Source organism: Parasteatoda tepidariorum, chromosome 2, assembly GCF_043381705.1.
Source record: "Parasteatoda tepidariorum isolate YZ-2023 chromosome 2, CAS_Ptep_4.0, whole genome shotgun sequence".
Taxonomy (NCBI): Eukaryota; Metazoa; Arthropoda; class Arachnida; order Araneae; family Theridiidae; genus Parasteatoda; species Parasteatoda tepidariorum.
The window spans coordinates 51,556,905-51,574,196 of NC_092205.1; the positions used below are offsets into that span (position 1 = coordinate 51,556,905).

General features: G+C 32.3%; 1 long non-coding RNA gene across 1 annotated transcript in view; it reads left to right on the forward strand.

The window, feature by feature from the left end:
- The window catches only part of LOC139425000 (uncharacterized), a 133,800-nt gene extending 121,510 nt beyond the window's left edge, over positions 1 to 12,290 (forward strand). The window contains exon 3 of the long non-coding RNA XR_011636151.1: positions 12,184 to 12,290. This is a non-coding gene — a long non-coding RNA (uncharacterized lncRNA). The remainder of the gene's footprint in view (positions 1 to 12,183) is intronic.
- The last annotated feature ends 5,002 nt before the right edge of the window (positions 12,291 to 17,292 follow it).

The following is a 17,292-nucleotide window of genomic DNA, read 5'->3' on the forward strand; positions in this document are numbered from 1 at the left end:
AAAATAATTCATTTTTATCAAATAGTATTTTATATTTATCTAATTGGTACTGAGAGTGAGAGAGACAAAGAAGATTTTTAAAAAAAATAATTTTATAATTTTTATAGCACAATTCAGACTTAGCGTACGAAAATATTATAGACCTCAATTTATAATTGATGTTCAAAATTGCGTGTAAAAAAATAATTAATAAATAAATAAATAAATAAATAAATAAATAAATAGATAGTAAGATAAGATAAGATAAGATAAGATAAAATAAAAACTTTTAAATTGAAATTACAAATTACATGAAAGGGGCTCGGAAAATCGAGGTTCTTTATTAGAATACTATTGTAAATAAATATTTTCCCTGACTACATGTGACACAATATTTTTGTCCACAGAAAAGTTTTGAAAAGCTTTTTGGTAATATGCCTTTTGTTCGAAACATTTTAAACAAAAACTTAACCAAAATACATAGGCTTCTTTTTTCGCAATAAAAAAAAGAAGAAAAAAAATTTGAAAATAGAATTTCTACTGAAAATCTGTTAACAGTAGGATAACCTTATAAACTTTTTTTTATGGAAAAAAAAGTAGTTTTTCCAGAAACAGCTCATCAATTTTTTGACCACTTTCGAAAAAGCTGTAGCAAGAACAGAAAACATTTCTTTTTGTCAGTTTCATAAAAAAAAGAAGAAAAAAGAAAACTTAAAACTTTGAAGATATCAACTTAGAAAGAAATGTTTTCTCTAGAAACTCTTTTCATCCACTTTTCACTCAGTTCAATTCACTTCAGTATTTTAAAAGTGAAAAAAAAAAGCGAAAAAGAAGAGTCAGAAATGGATGGAGCTTTTCAATTATCGCAAATCAATGGCTATTTGAAGAAAAGCGAAGAACATTATAGTGTTTCAAGAGGAAAAAGAACAGGAAAATAAAAGTTCAAACTAGGAAGACCATAACTTCTGAAGATTTCTTTTGATTTCCACACTTAGGACATTTGAGAAGAAAAATGGTATAAGCCTGGTTAATGTTGAAAATTTGTTAAACACTAAAAAGATTGAAGTACATAGGATTTATAACATTAAAAAGAGTTTATTGCATTAAAAAATTTATAAACATTTTAAAAAAACATAATTTATTGCTTCTTATTACATATAGATTCAGATATTATACTTCATATTACATAAAAATCCGCGATGACAAAATTATCAAGGAACTGAGCTGTCTTAGTAATGAAGGTGTGAGATTCGATCACCGGTGGTGGCTTGAAGTCAATCCAGCTTCAACTTGATGGTTACCAAGCTTGCAGGGGAAGTTTTTACTTCTCAGTAAGCCTTTTACCCAATGCGGCCGTTGCTGAGTGCTAACTGACCACATTGAAACCAGCACACTGTTGGTCAAGAAATTGTGGAACCTCTATCTCCGTACCTCCTAAACTTTAAAAGATCCATCGCTTCGATATCTCTCATGAACAAATGATTGGAACTATATTTTTCAGATTGTGGTTAAAACCTTTTAAAGAATCAAAATTCGGAATCCAACAAAATTTAAAAAAAAATATGTTTATTCAGAGAAAGCACGTTTTTGTGTATTATTTTGTATTTTAAAATATCGTCGGCATTAATTAGTATATTTAAAGTCATTAGATAAAGGTGATCGCTATTTTTTTACACATTATAATTTTGAAATATGCTAATAAATTAGTGACAAACAAAGATTTAATTTAGATAAAATTTATCCGAAATAAAATTATACCTTATGGAGATAAACAAACATTATATCGATAAAATCTACTATAATATTGATTTCTAGCTCTCAAATGTGAATTGTAGGATTGTAGAAATGTTAAAAATATCTCAATAATTTAGTCAAGAGAATAGTAAAATGATTGTTATGTTACTTTCCCATATCTTTCCCATATGTTTTTCGCCATATCTCTAGAAATAATAATGCGACTAAGAATCGTGAAATTCCTGTATACTGAAAGATATCGTCCAGCAAGAAAAGTAATGCGTATTAATGAACAATTATTTTTATAATTAAATGTAAAATTTATTAAAAACTTTTTAAACTGCAACTTATATGAAAGTTTTAAATCATCTAAAATCTTTTATATGCATAAATTTGAAACTTAAATAGATTCCACGAAATAACAATTTTAAGAGCCTTATTCTTATTGATAATAGATGTGGTTTTTATAAATTTACAAGCTGAATACAGGGAATTATTTTTTTTCCACCGTGTACTCGCTCTTCGTACAGAGTAAAAAGCTAAATAATAAATAAATGAGTACTTAACAGCACTACGAAATCACGCCCAAAACTAAAACGCTTATACCAGCTTACTTGCAAGCTAATATAATTCCAATTTTTTGTTATTTATTATTATATAGCCTTTCCTGGTGGTTTTATGTTATTAGATTCTTTATTTGATCTATAACTGTCGTTGAACAGCCAGCCCAATTTTGGGTTTACGACTCATGTTCAACTCCGTAGCCTTGTAATTTTGAACCCAATCCAGAAGACAAGGGAATTTCTGGATCAAATATTGGGAGAAATTTGCCTTCGTGGAGGACCTTTTGATGGAACTAACCCCCATTTGCATTGCATTGCATGGACAAGAAAATCACAAAAGCCTCCCACGGTTAGCTTGATGGCAAGGGTACTCTAACCCATGATCCGTCTACCACTGAGGATATTTTACGTCAGCACTGTGGTCGGTGATAGCCGGATGCGGAATTCGTACTGCTGGTATTTGTACGCGGTTCACCTCACGCTATTAGATTAAGCAAAACACGGTTTAGTAGTTCATACAATCGAAATAAAGATTAACTTAATTCAGTATCATTTCGCAAGGTCAACTCATGATAGTCAAAATCACCCCCCAATCAAGCAATTTTCTCTGCTATATATCCCTTTCGAAGAGCTCTAAAAATCATCTTTCTACTTATATTAAAACCAAAAAATATCGGTGCAATTTTAATAGGTACCAAATATATAATAACATGATACTTTGCAATTGTATTACTGCATTTAGTGCCTATTAAAACTACACCAATTTCCATAACATCAGAAGTGCCAACAGCCAAAATTAAGAATCATTGGCATCAATAAGAATGTAACAAATTTTCATGTTTCTCCTAAACGAATTAATACTATTTCTCTATTAGTTTTGCTTTTCAGTTCATAAGTTTTTTTTAAATTTCATTACCGTTAACTTTAAGTTATTTAGTTTTATAAAAACACGTTTAAAATGGCATAACTATTAACAAAATGAATAAAAAAAGTTTAGAAATACTATCTTGATGTCACACACTGTAAAAAATTCCGGATCAAATTACGGTACAAAGTATATGTATGATTACATCCTGAATGCAGCATCTGTAAAATCGATTTTTACCGTCAAATTTCATATCGTAATTCTTACAGTAATCAGTGTTTTTATAGTAAATATTATTTCATTTTTTGAACCATCGTTGAACAGCCGACCCAATTTTATGGGTTTATTACTACTAATGCTCAACTCCGTAGCCTTGTAATTTCGAACCCAATCCAGAAGACAAGGGAACTCCTGGATCGAGTATTGGGAGAAATTTGCCTTCGTGGAGGACTTTTTGATGGAGCTAACCCGCATTTGCGTTACATGGAGTTGAAGACCACGAGAACCTCACACGGTTAGCCTGACAGCAAGAAGACTCTAACCCACGATCCGTCTACCACTGAGGATATTTCACGTCAGCACTGTGGTCGGTGCAAGCCGGATACGGAATTCGTATCGACCAGCCGTCGCTGGGACAACTCATTGGAAGGAGAACACCCTATCCCCTGAGCCATTGCGGCTCTCAGTTAATATTATTTTATTTTATATCCGCCGTTAAACAGCAGATCCAATTTTGGGTTTACGACTACTAATGTTCAACTCCGTAGCCTTGTATTTTTGAACCTAATCCAGAAGAATCTCCTGGATCAGTGCCCCCAGAGGTATTGATTTGTTATGGGAACATGGAGGACTTTGCAACTCGACAGATTTAGCGTGCATTTGTCACCATCTACTACACGGGGAGTCTTCGGCCGGCTAGGATCGAACCCACAAACTTTTGAACATGGGCCCAGTGCCCTACCAACCAGGCTATCCCGGCCCCCAGTTAATATTATAGTGAAAATAAAGGTATATCACACCATTTCGTAAAATTTTACGGTAAAAATGGATTTTACGGTAAAAAGTAATGACACCGAGTGCCGCTACTTTTTCCGTAATTTGATCCAAAAAAAACCCCTTTTTTTTTTACAATGCAGTCTTATATTATCTCGTTTGTATTGAACATTGATTTTATCAAACATAACGAATAAAAAAAACAAATATAAAGAACGTGTTAACCCACGTAGTCGTAAAGAGCCTTTTCAATATTAAAGAACATGTAAAAACCTCTTTTTTTCAATTAAATCGAGCTATAACCTAGCAAACATCACTGATGCTATCCACTGTCACTGATCTTTTAAATAATACAATACCTAGCTATGATATACCTAGCAATCCGCCAATGAAAAAAATCCCTTTTTCCTTCCGTCTCTCCGGAGAGATCTAATTGACATTTGTGAACTATTTTGAGGATCGGGGGCTAAAATTCACACACTGCCCAAATTTCAGAACGCTAACACAAACTCTTCGTGAAGTTACACTCATGGACAAAAAAATTAGCGCACCAAGAAATAATAGCGGGATAGTAACGAAACTTGCAATGAAGGTACAGGTCGGGGAGATATGCAAATGATTAGAAAAGCAGCGTGATTGAGCAATATTTATAGCCGGTAGAGGGCGTTGAACGTCGTACTCTGTGGAGTATAAAACAGGTAACCAAAGCTTATTTGAGTGTGCTGAATCATTTACAAAGGAAGAGCTGAAGTAGATATGCCATTACGCCATGTTCGAAGAAAATATGAGCAGTTGTCGTAGTTTGAGAGGGGGAGAATCGTTGGGATGATGGAAGCTGAGTGGTCAGCTAGGCGAATAGCTCGTCAATTATCCGCTCTGATTGTGTTGTGAGGAGGTGTTAAGACCAGTGGACCCGAGAGATGTCATGTACACGAAGACCAGGCTCAGGACGCCCTCGACAGACCAGTCGTCGAGAAGACCGTCACATCGTAAGAAATGCACGCGTACAGCCAAGTGCTTCATCGGCCGCCATCCAGGCACAGGTAGCACCTTCACTAGGGGCCCCTGTGTCTTCTCGAACCATACGAAGGAGCCTGGCAAAAGGACAGTTGGTATCGCGGCGCTCATCACGTGTGCTGCCCATGACGCCCACCCATCGACGCATCCGTTTGGAGTAATGCCGTGCACGAGGAAACTGGACTGCAGCGAAATGGAACCAGGTCATCTTTAGCGACAAATCCATATTCAATCTCAGCAGTGATGAGAATCGTGTTCGTGTGTGGAGACCCCGTGGTGAACGCCTCAATCCTGCCTTTGCTGTACAGCGACGCTTCGCCCCCACAGCTGGTGTGATGGTATGGGGTGCCATTACCTACAATACACGGTCACCCCTAGTATTGTTTCGGGGCACCATGTCAGCCCAGCATTATGTCCATGAAATCTTGCAACCACATGTGTTGCCACTCATGCAACGGCTCCCAGGAGCCATTTTTCAACAAGACAATGCTCGGCATCATACGGCAAGGGTGTTACAAGACTATCTCTGCACTGTTACTACCGTTCCTTGGCTTGCCCGATCCCCAGATTTGTCTTCAATCGAGCATATCTGGGATCATTTGGGACGGCGAGTTGGGCATCCCACGAGTTTGAACGAACTAGAGGCAAGGTTGCAGCAAATATGGAACGAAATGTCTCAAGACATCACACAGAACTTGTATGACTCAATGCCCGATCGAGTCGCATCGGGCATTCGCGCTAGAGGGGGTTCATCGGGTTATTAACTCCTCCGTTCTTTTGCCTTTTTCGCTGAAATAAATTATCCTATTTCTTTGATTTTCTAATCATTTACTTATATCAAAGTAGTCATTACGTATGTAAAATTTCGTTTTATTTTAATAACTCCTTCTTGGTGCGCTAATTTTTTTGTCCATGAGTGTATTATTAAAGTAAACCCGAAAGTTCACATTTTCATTTAGTTGCCAGTTGTTAATAGATTCTAATAACTCAGTAGCCACTTTTTCTCAAACCAAATAAGTCAGTAATCGATATTTTCATTTAATAGCCGCTGTATGGAAACTTTATTTTTTGGTTGGATTAACTTATATTTTTTTTTAAAAATTTCATTTTAGAAATAATCTACAGTTATGAAAAGTTAATTCAACAATAAAAATAATATAAATATATGACAAAATTTAATTAAACATACTGAAGTATTTGGGAGGAGAAATACATGTAATGTATATGTTACCGGAGAAGTATGAAACGCCGGCATTGTACGGATGTTTTTAGACAAAGTATGAAATATGAGAATTATTACATACTTTCCCTAGGCATTGTATATAATGCCTAGGCATTCTATAGAATGACAAAAGCTATTTAGGCAAAGTATGAAATATACGTCCTGATGAGGTTATTATGTAAATGATGTGCATGTTACTGTGAATGACCGAAATCGGTGGTTGTTGACTTTCACCGGTGAATGTTGACAATCACATAGTCGCTTTGGTGAATGTCCGAAATATTTATTACATCCGATTTGATATTAATTTATTCGTGGATATAATTACATTTATTCGATATTTTAATACTTACTGACGATAGATTAGAAGAAACATCAGTGTTTGGAGTATCAAATACGTACCGAGCAATGACTCTTCACCTTAAAAAAACATCAGTGCAGGGTATACCGGGCAGTGGCACTTGACTTTAAAAAATAATCAGTGTAGGGTATACCGGGCAAATACATACCGGGCAATGGCACTAGACATTAAAGAATATCAGTGTAGGGTATACCGGGCAAATATATACCGAGCAGTGGCACTGAACCTTAAAAAAACATCAGTATAGGATATACCGGTCAAATATATACCGGGCAATGGCACTTGACCTAAAAAAAATATCAGTGTAGGGTATACCGGGCAAATGTATACCGGGCAGTGGCACTGAACCTTAAAAAACATCAGTGTAGGGTATACCGGGCAAATGTATACCGGGCAGTGGCACTGAACCTTAAAAAAACATCAGTGTAGGATATACCGGGCAGTGGCACTTAACTAGACCTAGTATGACTAGATCTTTGGTAAATGTCCGAAATATATACTAGGTTTAGTTAAGTGCAACTGCCCGGTATACCCTACACTGATGTTTTTTTAAGGTCAAGTGCCATTGTCCGGTATACGTTTGCTCGGTATACCATACACTGATGTTTCTTCTAATCTATCGTCAGTAGGCATTAAAATATCGAATAAAGGTAATTATATCCACGAATAAATTAATATCAAATCGGATGCAATAAATATTTCGGACATTCACCAAAGCGACTATGTGATTGTCAACATTCACCGGTGAAAGTCAACAACCACCGATTTCGTCCATTCACAGTAACATGCACATCATTTACATAATAACCTCATCAGGACGTTTATTTCATACATACCGGTTTCTCATTTAGCATTCTATAGAATGCCTAGGCAATGTGTGAAATATAAATCATTTCATACTTTGCCGGCTAATTTTAGTCAATGCCGGATTTCATACTTTGCAGGTAGCATATAAATTACAACTTTGAAAATGTGAATTGTTTAAGAACTCTTTTACCACATGAATTTTCCATCACAAATTGATTCTGTTTTTTCAGAGTCTTTGTGCATTGATGTACTCTTACTATTCAGTAGTTTTCAAAAAAATTTTTTTAAAAAATAGTAACCAGTTTCTTATTTAATTGAAGTTGCCATTTTCCTTTTTCTTTTCTTTTGTTAACTCGCCACATGGCGAGTAGTTATTTTCAGGTCCAATAATAGATATTCGCTACAACTAAATTCAAATGTAGTAGGTATTGATGCTTACTACTCGAACGAAACAGTTCGATTTATGTTTTACCAAAAGTTTTTATATTAGAGGAAGAAAAAGCTTCAGAAACTTCTTAAGGACATGTTTCTAGTTAAGTACTTTTTTAGAGTCCAAAATATAAATTTTAATTTTTTAAAAATCATTAATCTAAAACAAATTTTAGTTTTCAAGTTTAAATATGTAAAGTTCAGAATGCAAAGTAAAAGCTTAAAAAATTATATGCAAAATTCAAGTCCCTAGTCCCTAGTAATCCCTAGACCTAGTAAAAATTCAAGTCCCTAGTAATTTACATGACAACTTTAATTTAACCATTGATTAAAATTAAAAACATGCTACTTTGTAAAAAAAAATTATAGAGTTCATAAAACCTAAAGCTTCAAGAAATGTTTGGAGCTTCGAAATGAAAATTTGTTTCTTATTTCTGATTTTAAATTTCTGCTTAAATTCAGTTTTTAATCTCAAAATTTTAGATCTGTTTCAGATGACCTACATATTTTTCTATTTGACTTCAAAAATTTAGGTAACCATAATAAAATTTTTTTTATCGATTTAGAAACTAAATTTCGAAAAAAATTTACTGTGAAACATGTTTTCAGTAAATTTTATTTCTGAGAGTGTAATTTTAAGTATGCAGTACAACATCTTTTTTTTTTATGCTTAAAAATGTTACTATTTTTTTCTTTTGATAGAGTCATATGTTGTATTTTTTTTTTAGCTGTGTGTACTTAAATAAGTTTTGTGAAAACTGATGTACCCCCAATAGATTTTGGTATCATTACTATTAACAAATACAGTTTTCTCCCAGATAGATTAATACTGACAAATACTTCATAGAGTTTAGTACGAATACGCTCCTATCTCACATGATGATTAGTGATGTTTAGGTGAAATTTTGCCAACTAATGACTCTATTTAAATTCTATCAATAATCAAAGTCTGTTACTTAGTAACTCATAAGCGTTTGGTAAAATTCTTGATTTTACCCGTCTATACCAAATTCCTCCATAGTTGCTAAGCAACAGGTTTGTTTGATAAAAATTTTTTTCTCTGATCGCTGAATAAGCGTTTAATGCTGAATAAGCCTTTCTCTTAATTTAGTAAGGAAAACCAAATAATTTGGTTCATATTGATTATTACATTTTTAAATTAATCAATAATTATTTGTAGGATTTGTGAAAAACCATAATTTCTGCATTGGTTATTATAATATCTAATTGTGTTCAAGATATTTTCTTAATTTTATTAAATCTGAAAAAAAAATCGTTCTAACTTTATACATTCAATAGTAAAAGAAACCTTGGATTGAATATCAGTATCAACATACTAGACATTATTTAAACAAATTATTTCATTTCTTTCATGATAAATATTACATGGTAAAAATTACATGGTAAACATTACTTGGTAAAAGTTACATGGTTCTCCATTCGTAAAGGAACTGAAGTGAATGTTTGGTTGCCAACTCATTATCCCACTTTTTCCGCTGAGTAAAAATTATGTAGGCTCAAGCTTATAATAATAGCTAATGATGTCAAAATTATTTTTTAATATTAAATATGAAAAAAAGAATCAACGTAACTGTATCTGTAATGTTTTATTGTAAAACAGAATTTGAATTGAACTTTTATATAACTAAGCAAAATATTAGTATAAACGATTCTGTTTTTTCTAATACCGTTATTCTCCATTCGTAAAGCAGCTGAAGTGAATGTTTGGTTATCAACACATTATCCTACTTTTTCCGCCGAGTAATAATAACATTGGTTAGAATTTATCATAATATCTAACTATGACAAAATTCCTTTTTTAATTATATTGAATCCAATAAAAAACAACATAACTTTGTCTGTAATATATTGCAGTAAAAGAGATTTCTAACTGAATTTCTATAACAACAAACAAGATATTGGTAAAAAACGATTCTCCTCTTTCTAATATCGTTATTCTCCGTTCGTAAAGCAGCTGAAGTGAATGTTTGGTTATCAACGCATTATCCTACTTTTTCCGCTCAGTAATAATAACATTGGTAAGAATTTAACATAATAGCTAATTATGTCAAAATTTATATTTTTAATTATATTGAATCCGAAAAAAACCCAACATAACTATGTCTGTAATATTTTACAGTAAAAGAGACTTCCAACTAAATGTCCATAACAACAAACAAGATATTAGTAAAAAACGATTCTCCTCTTTCTTACATCGTTATTCTCCATTCGTAAAGCAGCTGAAGTGAATGTTTGGTTATCAACGCATTATCCCACTTTTTCCGCTGAGTAATAAATAAGTTTTCTTCTTCATCTGCTAAGGTTGGGAAGAGGAGGAGCTTTATGAGAAATTCCACGTTTCCCATGCTGAGGACCACTCCCTGGAGACCCTTGCTCTTGCCGCTCCTGCCATAACACGTGACTAGGGATCAGCATCCCTAGAGGATACTCCGAATCGGGAAAAATCCGGCATCTTTACGTGGGAACTGAAAAAGAGCAGATATGCCGGATGAATAGTTCACATTTCTGCGTAAATGGGAAATATAGGCTGGCCTTATGTTCTCAAATGCTTCAATTATTTAACTTTTATTTTATTTTTTTACATATATGGGTTGATTCAATTGAAATTATTTGAAGGGGAGACAGTTTCTACACTTATTGAATTTTTTGAGTTTGATATTAACGTTTGATTCAAGATAAAATTCATGAAAATTTTATACATTATTTAAGCAAATCAAAAATACATATAAAAAAATTCAAAAGATAAGAAAGCGTTTGCGTTATTATATTTTTAGAAACTTTTCTTACATCAATATCGATGAGAGCAATTTATCCTTTTCGTGATTCACTATAAATTCCATCACGTCTATATCGCATATAAAAGTAATGAATTGTGTTCGAAATAAAAACAGAAACTCTATATAACGTTCGATATAATGACAGGATTTATATGTATTATCATGCAATCTTAATGTTTCGAGGGAAAATATGCTCTATAATTAGTAAAGACGATATTTTAAGTTGCAAAATAAGCTGTAAAAACATGCTTTTCTTTTGTTGGAGGATTTGCATTTTTGACTCTCAATTCAAGATCGGTTGCAGAAATTTTGAAAATATGGTATCGATAGTTTGCGTACTTCACTATAACTCTGGAACTATTTAAATGAATCAAAAGAAATTTTTTTTTACACAATTAAAACTCATTTATTCAAAGATAATTTCATGCAAAAATAATTTTTAATCTTTTTTATTGTTTAATTTAACCAAAAATGTTTTGAAGGTACACAAATATTTACCTCTTTTTAAACTAGTGTGTAATTTTAAAACACAAATTCCAAAATTAATACGGAATGGATTACATAGTTCTTGAGAAATGGAATTAAAAATATGATTTTTTGAAATTTCATTTTTAGAATTCATCTGGTCGATTTCGCTCAGATATTGAATTTTGCCATCTGAAATTACAATGGTTATAACAAAGTGAAAATTTGAATACTTTATAATTCTAAATTTCATTGGGAACCAGACCTAGGTAGTTTGTTTTTTCGAAAGCAGCAGATTGATTAAAATGAAGTTCGATTATTTTCAAATAAAAATAATTCTACTTTCCAAATTATAATTCAATAATGTATGCCAATAATTTATTCTTTAATAAGCGTGATAAAACTGCATATTCCATCGTATGTTCTCAAGGAATTTAGTACTAAAATGGCAGAATTTATTTTCCCTTTGCATGTAAAGAAACTCTTTGGTGAGCTTTTTATTTTGGACAGGCTCAAAATGTGTGTTCAAGAAAAGGGGCACTATTCATAAAACAGATTTTTAAAAAATGGACATAGCTCAAAATGCGCATTTAAGAAAATTGACATGTAGCTCAAAATACGCGTTTACAAATATGATTACAGCTCTAAGTGCGTAAAATGGACATGGCTCAAAATGCGCGTTCCCGTCACGACAATGCATTTGATTTTTTTTCAACTTTTCTTTTGAGTATTTTTCTTACCTTAGCATTAAACTATTGACTCCAAATGAATTCATCATGCGATGCATAAATAAGTTAGTGTATTTTCTTAAATTAATCTTGTTTTTGAAATACTTAACTTGCCAAAAGTGTTTTTTTCCAAAGTTGTAGTGGGCCCTATCAATTTATAATAGTGGTAGTAAATATACACCGTAGGAATTAAGATTTTTAAAATACACTTTATCTCTTTAGAGTTCTTCATTGCGAAGAGAACGTCTGGAAAGTTATGTCGGTAATATACCCAGAAACCTAATCCCGAAGTCCAGGAACTATTTATGCTCAGAGTTTAAAAAGGTGGAGAAAAAGTGAGTACGAAATTCCTCATTTTGTTGCTAAATTTAAGTTAAGTTAAACATGTAATTTAAGTAAAGTAAATAAGTCATGACTCGGAGATGTGGCCAGGGCTGTGTTCCATGCCTTTGGTCCCATTTAACTTGTACTTTTCTGCACTTGTCAAACGACAACAACAACAGCAAATAAGTCATGTAAATTTAAGTTAAACATGTAAAATGTGCATCTCTTGTTGTGTTCGTTTTTGTTAAATACGCATTTTTAACTAAGTTCAAAATAAAAAAGCTCACAAACTAACTACTTATCCCATATGTACTACACTGTTAAAAATTCTGGAGCCTCTTGAACCATAGCAATCTCTCATATGTCATGCAACTTGAATTTAGTCTTAATTTGAACCACATTATTATGCAAGGTTCTATTTGAACGGTAACTGGTTCACATCATCTCACCTTAATAAAACTGCAGAAAACTTGCTATGTACTTGATCAAGGTTATGATTAAACACCAAATCGATTTTTCTGAGAGTGTGCGTGTAAACTTGTATGGTGCTATCTTGTCAAATTAAGCATTGTGAGTTTATTAGGTTTGTAAAAATTAAAGATTTTTTACACTAAATTTATTTGAACTCCTTTTTAATTTGCATAAGTGATAAAACTAATTCGTATATATTGTAATGCATTTTTTTAAAAAAAATTTCATAGCCGCCGTTGAAGGGTCGGCCCAATTCTGTGTTTACGATTAATACATTATTCAAATACGTGGCCTTGTTATTTTGCACCCAACCCAGGAGAGAAAGGAACTCCTGGATTAAGCGTTGAAACAAACTAGCCTTAGCGGAGGACTTCTTTTTTATGGGAACAGCATACATTTGCTTTACATGAAGAGAAAAGCCACGAAAAACTGTCACGGTTAGCCCAACGGCTAGGGGATTCTAACCCATGATCCGTCAACTAGTGAGGATATTTTACGTCAGCACTGTGGCTGGTGCGAGCGAGGAGCAGAATCCTTATCAATCAGCCACCGCTGGGATTCAAACCTAGATCACCTCATTGGGAGGCGAACACTCTATACCCCGAAAGAAAAGTTAACAAAACAAACAAAAAAAACATAAAGGCTATAAAATTTCACTTTAAGATAATTTTACCACACAATGCACGTAAAAACGCCTCACAAAAAGCTAAACAAATCAAATTTCATTCAATTTTATAAATTCTTAAACTCTCTTACAAATAAAATTCTAAAAGAGCGTTTCCATTTTTATTTTAAAGTTACAAATGTGCTTCCAAAGAAGTACCTAAATTATTATTCGGGAAGTAAAACATAACACGTGCAACAATTGCTTGTACTGATTTATTGGTCGAAGCACTTTGCAGCAATTCGAAACAGTATTTACGCACGATATCACTCCCGATTCCCTCCCTCCCAAATATTATGCCATCACTTATTTCGTGGGAACTCGCTTCTTACCGATACCCACACAAAACCCCAAGTCTAAACGTCTGCTTTGGGATTTCGATACGGCCACCCGTTACCTACGATGTCACGTGATAGTTCCATCCTCAATAAACGGTGTATTTTCGCGGGACGTCGCGTTCCAAAAGAACATATATTACGCATGTTAACAAGGGTGCATCTAATTCCAGAGGGGATATTAAATCAGGAGAGGAGAAGTCCGGTAGGAAGTGAAGTGTATCCGGCACGCGTGCGAAAAGTCGCTTTTTGCCACGTGCCCGGCCATGCTAGATCCGGGAGAGTCAGTAAATGGTTTAATGTATCCATCCGTTATTAATCCGGCCGCAAGCTTCTCCCCCAAAAAATGACTCCATGATAATATCCATAAAAGCCGCAATTTGGGTGTAATTTGGAGATTATGATGTAAAAGATAGGGTGGAAGTAATTGCTTATTTTAATAAAAAAAAGAAATGGCTTTCTAAACATGAATTAAAAGTCTATGTTATTAAATTGATTAAAATTTAACAAATTGCAAAATGTTAAAAAAAGGAATAACATATTGGCGTTGATAGTATTAGATTTTGGAAACATTTAATCTTTTGAAACTATATTTAAAATATGATGATAAAAGGTAATTCCAGTAAAACTAACACATTCCTTTGGTCTTGATAATTATTAACAGAATGTAACTGAGTGCACATGATCGATACTAAAAAACAACTGTTGATAAATTTGCTGGTTCATTCTTACATATTTTAACTTATACGCGTCTAGTAAAAAACAGTCTCGTGACAGCTCATTGAGGGCCAGCGGGGTCATGGAGGATAAGGCTCTACAATAATCGTGGCCAAGCCCATGATTGCGGCAATGTGGTCAGCATTGTGCACAAGCCACCTTTACTTCTCAGGCAAACTGGTACCCACCAATTTCAAGCTAGGTGGGCATTCAAACAGCCACTAAGGATCGAAACTTAGTTCTTTATTTTGCGGCTTAGGTTTCTATTAATTCTCTCAAATTTTTTTTCATCACCTTATCATAATTTTTTATTAATACAAAATCATGATTGTTACAAAAATATTACAAAATCATGATTGTTTGATGTTAAAATTAGCAGCAACATATATTCTTTTTATTTTTAGTTTATTTAAAGCATTTATCAGATAAAACTAACAATCAAAACGATAGCATAAAAAAAATTATCCCACACTCAGTAAAACAAAAACTCAGACACTCAGTACACACTCAGTAAAAAAAAAATTATCCCTTTTTCTGAAAATTTGTTACATATTTAAAATTAAAGAGGTATTTTAGAAATTAATCTCACTAATTTGTAACGCAAAACCTATATTTTTTGAACATAAATAATTACAACGTGAGTAAAATGATAAAGTAAATATTTGATTCAAGGAAGTTTTTTTGTATATATAAAACTGTAAAACAAAAAATAGTATAAAGCTTGTTTTATTCACAAATAATTTAATTGACCTGATGTTTTAGAATGACTTGTATTATTCAGGAATAGGTTTAAACTTCTTGTGATATGATACTATGCAGGATAAACGTGTTAAGTCATGTCTTTCAAAAACGTATTCTAATACAATAAAAAAAGTATTCAATATATGCGGGATAGGCGTTCAAAGTTATGCCTCTTAAAAATATATTCTAAATTCTTTAATAAGTAAAATTTTTAAGAAAAATCAATGTATGCAAGGTAGACGTGCAAAGTCATGTTTCTTTTTTCTTTTTCAAGCAATTTAATACAATTAAAAAATAAGAATTCAATATATGCGGGATAGACCTGCGAAATCATGTCTTTTCAAAAAGTATTCTATTGCAATTAAAAAAGTATTCAATATTTTCAAGACAGACATGCGAAGTCATCTCTTTCAAAAAAGTATTCTAGTAAAATTTAAAAAATTATTCGATGTATGTGTGATAGATGCTCGAAGTTATGTCTCTTAAAAATATTCTAATACGGGTACAATTAAAAAAAAAGTATTCAATATATGCGAGGTTGACATACGAAATCAAGTCTTTCAAAAAATTATTCTAATACAATTAAAAAAAAATCAATATTTGAGGGACAGACATACGAAGTCATCTCTTTCAAAACTTATTCAAATACAATTTAAAAAAAAGTATTCAATATATGCGGAATAGACAGGCGAAATCATGTATCACGAAAAATTATTCTAATGCAATTAAAAAAATATTCAAGATTAGTGGCACAGACATGCGAAGTCGTCTCTTTAGAAAAAATATTCTAATGCAATTAAAAAAAGTATTCAATATATGCGGGATAGACATGCGAAATCATGTATTTCGAAAATTTATTCCAATACAATTAAAAAAATATTCAATATTTGCGGCACAAACATGCGAAGACATCTCTTTCGAAAAAGTATTCTAATACAATTAAAAAAAGTATTCAATATATGTGGAATAGACATGCGAAATCATGTATTTCGAAGAATTATTCTAATACAATTAAAAAAATATTCTAATTTTTTGCTGCATAGACATGCGAAGTCATCTCTTTCAAAAAAGTATTCTAATACAATTTTAAAAAAAGTATTCAATATATGCGGGATAGACAAGCGAAATCATGTATTTTGAAAAATTATTCCAATACAATTTATTCAATATATGCGGAAAAGACATGCAAAGCATTGTTTCGCAAATAAGTATTCTAATGCATAAATTATAGAAAATATTGATACAATTTTAGAAAAGCAGACAATTATGCAACTCGTATTTAATATTAAAATTTAACCAAATATTTTAAAATATAAAATATATTATAATTTTTTTAATATTTATAATTGTTATTTTACCTTCATGTAGTACTTGGGTTAAGAAAAATAATTTTAGTAATCTAATTAATATTTATGCAAGCTAAAAATGGTTCGATAAAATATTATAGTCATGATATAATCTTATCATCTGTCCTATTTTTCTTTAAATAGATAAATAAAAGATATCTTGATAGATTGTGTGACTAGAGGCAGTTTCGCGAATGACTTTGCCTTGCCCTTAATTTGAAGGGAGGGGAAAATCAATGACATTCTGAAGTTACACATGTCGTGATTTTCAATCACTACTCTTTGTCCGATTTCTAATGCACATATTCCCTCACGCAATGAGAAGGATTAATAAAAAGTATTCAGATTTAGTTACAGTTTCAGTATTCCGACGTAAGGCAAGGCGAACATGAAATTGTGATGGAACTTTCTTTGCTTTTAATTTTGATATTTATCTAATAATGATGCAGCAAAACTTAACATAATTGGGTATAGCTTGATGCAGGACATATTTGACGAAATTTCACTAATCCAAGACCTTAAATAATTGTGGAAGCGTATAATGGAAGTATCTAAGTGAAAATTAGATTTTAAGTAATTTGATTAGAACTAAACAAGCAAGGACAAAATTAAAGTTAATATTCTTATGTTATGAATATCCTACCCTATTTTTTAGAATAAATGAAAACAGGATGAAGATTCGACGATCTGATCTCGGTATTAGTTCTTCAGATTTAACACACGTTGTCTGCTT